Raw genomic sequence first — 3,188 nt, forward strand, 5'->3', positions numbered from 1 at the left:
TCTGTCTGTCTGTGTCTGTCTGTCTGTCTGTCTGTCTGTCTGTCTGTCATTCTGTCTGTCTGTGTCAGTCTGTCTGTCTGTCTGAGCAGCATCATCTCCTGGTCATGGAGATTAACAATGTTCCAGAAGGAAAATAAAAACTTCTTTATTTATTTAAACGTTTTAAAATAAAAACTTCTTTATTTATTTAAACTTTTTAAAATGCACGTTGCCGCTCACAGCTGAGTTGCTGAAGAAGTGTTCAAACACATCTGCTGCCGGCAGCTTGTAATTATGCGCCAAACCCCATTGCTGTGAATTTGTTTATTAAGTTAGGTTTTGTCATTTTAAATTAAACCTTTTGTATTAGGTACTAAAAATAAACTCTTAATAATTAGGATAGAGTCATTTATTTGGCCTTATTGTTCCACACTGCAACAAATGTCCTTGAGTTGAATCAAAACTCATGTTGGACGGCAGCATGTTGTGAGTAATCGGACCACAGAATTAAAGTTCTTCGTCACTCAGGACATCCAATCCCGAGAGGCAGTTTAACAGAAATACTTGACAAGCTCGCAGCTTGTACCAAACTGTTGTTACTAAGATGTTACATCTGAAGGTTGCACACAACTAGACTTTAACGAGTTGCACACGAAGGGTTCCTGACCACATGAAGTCTGTCAGAAAATATGCATTATTCTCAGTTTACTGTCACCCCAGTGAATTGTGGGTCAGTGGTGGTAAACTAAAACTCCTCCCTGCTAAACTTGCAGCCCACCTGACACACGAGATGCTCAGTACTCCTTTTAAGGCTTTCTGACATTTGGAATGCCTTCAGGACCCAGATTCAAAAGAGGAAAGAGTAATAATAGAAATGCACTGTGCAATTAAAACTCATGAAGCTAAAAGCTTAAATATAAAGTTGTTTGACTCCAAGAAAACCATGCATGCAATCAGTTGCAATAAAACAAATGGAAGAACTTACCAGGTGAAAATCTTGGCAGGGTTCGAAGTGCTCCCAGCAGGGTCCCCCTTCACAGAACAAGACAGCAGTTTGAGGACTGATCGTTGCAAATATCAAGCTCAGCAAGAGTTACTTAAATGATGAAGATAAATCAAACTCATTGTGCCAAACTGCAGGTTTGAAAGCATCAAGACGTTAAAAACACAGTGAGGCTCAAGCTGCTGGTGCTTTAATGTAGAAGGAGGAGAATAAAAAGCACCCCGAGCTCCTGAAACGCTGCAGACGTCCCGCTGGACCGTTTCCGTCGTCTCAGTCTGGAGAATAAAAGGTATTTTTTGTGATGTTTACCTGTAAGGCTGCTGTTTTGGGGCTGGCCAGCCAGCTGCTGCCTGCTTGTCCCAGCTTGAAGTGTCAAACAGCAGGTTCACGCCGAGTCCATCTCAACCCCCCCTTCCTGCAAATGGAAGGAAAATGCACGATGGCAGTCCAAAAATAAACCCCGAGCCCTGCAGGCTGCTCGGTGACTCAGAGTGTGGAGTTGCACTGCTTCACTAAATGTCTGTTTTCACTAGGTCTCATCCTCAACCAGCAGATGCTTCAGAAATGTTCTTGACGGCCTAACTGGGCCAGTCACTTCCTGAAGCTTGTCAAGGATTCTGCACCAAAACCACCAGAATATGATTCCTTTCCAAACTGTTAGAAAACTGTTTAAACCCTTTAACGTTTCACTTTGTATTTTAAATACATTTTTAAACGTTTCATTGGAAATACTCACCGTTGAGCAGTTTGTTCAACGGTGAGGTAAATCAAACTTGTTTGTGTTGTTTGTGATTGTAATATTTAAGACCCTCCCTCCTTCAGGAGATTCTTCAGGAGCCTGGATCTCTTCAGTCTGAATTCGCAGCACCCCCTGGAGGAATTCAGAAAAGACTTTCTGATCCCTTTAACCGTGGCTCAAATAAGAGCTGAGCTGCTGATGGGTTTACCGGATGATCCATCTTTCAGCTCGTTGCTGAAAAGAACAACAGATCAAGCTTCTAGAAGAACGAAACGGTCACACAATCAGTCACGCTAACAGACATTTAAAGGCGGCTGAATCAATGAGCCACAAATAAAACACATAAACACATTTGAACGAATGCATTTCAGTGCACTGAACCTGTCAGGGGAGTTTTGGTAAAGCTTTATGGATGTTTATCACTGCTAACGTTAAACTAATGTTGAACCATGTGAGTTCAGAGAGGAGCCTGCAGGCGCCTGAGAACTCCAAGGAGGGTCTGTGAGCTGGGGAGCCGAGGCTGTCATGGCCTGAAGTGCTGATAAGCATTACATAAAACACTTCTCGTACACTGTCCGGCGCAGAGCTTCACGACCAGGCCTCCAGTGAAACATCTGTCAGCCTGTGGTGAACTCTGCCCTTGCAAGTAAACTGGGTTAAAAAGTATTCTCCTGACATCGAGTGCTTCTTTATTTAAGTTAAATGTTTTCATCCAACAGAACCAAGGTGCACAGTGTGTGTAGATGGGGGGTGGGGGTTCAGTTTGTGCTGCACGAAAACTGTTTATTGTCAGTTTTGTTTAAACCTTTTGAGCCTAAAATCAGTGTGAAGGGCATCGGCTGCTTTTGGAAAACTTCAAAATTAATCACAGCAACGTCAAACGCAGACAAGATGAAGACAAGCAAAGCCTCCTCAGATGCATTAATCTGTCCTCCAGCTCTAATGTTAAACATCTTGGTGTTATTTTTGATCAGGACGTGTCTTTTATCCCCCACATTAAAAACGTTACTAGAACCTCCTTCTTCCACCTGCGTAATATCACTAACATTAGAAACATCTGATCTAAAGATGATGCAGAAAAACTGGTCCATGCATTTGTCACGTCTAGACTGGACTATTGCAATGGTTTATTATCTGGGTGTCCAAATACTTCTTTAAAACATCTTCAGTTGATCCAGAATGCTGCTGCCAGAGTCTTAACTGGAGTTACTGGGAGAGATCATCTCTCTCCAGTTTTAGCTTCTCTCCACTGGCTCCCTGTCAAATCCAGAATAGAATTCAAAATCTTACTTCTAACCTACAAAGCTCTCAACAACCTAGCTCCATATTATATTACAGATCTTATTGTTCCATATTTTCCTAACAGAGCACTTCACTCTCAGGCTGCAGGTTTACTTGTGGTTCCTAGAGTTTCCAGCAGCAGAATGGGAGGAAGATCTTCCAGTTCTCAGGCTCCTCTCTTGTGGA

The 3,188-nt window shown here is 42.4% G+C and overlaps 1 protein-coding gene across 1 annotated transcript in view; it reads right to left on the reverse strand.

Moving 5' to 3' along the window:
* prr33 (proline rich 33) overlaps positions 1 to 1,374 on the reverse strand; it is a 6,880-nt gene extending 5,506 nt beyond the window's left edge. The window contains exons 1-2 of the mRNA XM_037683244.1: positions 1,292 to 1,374; positions 965 to 1,011 (exon numbers count right to left, since the gene is read on the reverse strand). The gene's annotated coding sequence lies outside the window, so the exon portion shown is untranslated. The remainder of the gene's footprint in view (positions 1 to 964; positions 1,012 to 1,291) is intronic.
* Between the last annotated feature and the right edge of the window lie 1,814 nt (positions 1,375 to 3,188).

Source organism: Nematolebias whitei, chromosome 10 (genome assembly GCF_014905685.2).
Source record: "Nematolebias whitei isolate Nwh7 chromosome 10, NemWhi1, whole genome shotgun sequence".
In the NCBI taxonomy this organism is placed as follows: domain Eukaryota; kingdom Metazoa; phylum Chordata; class Actinopteri; order Cyprinodontiformes; family Rivulidae; genus Nematolebias; species Nematolebias whitei.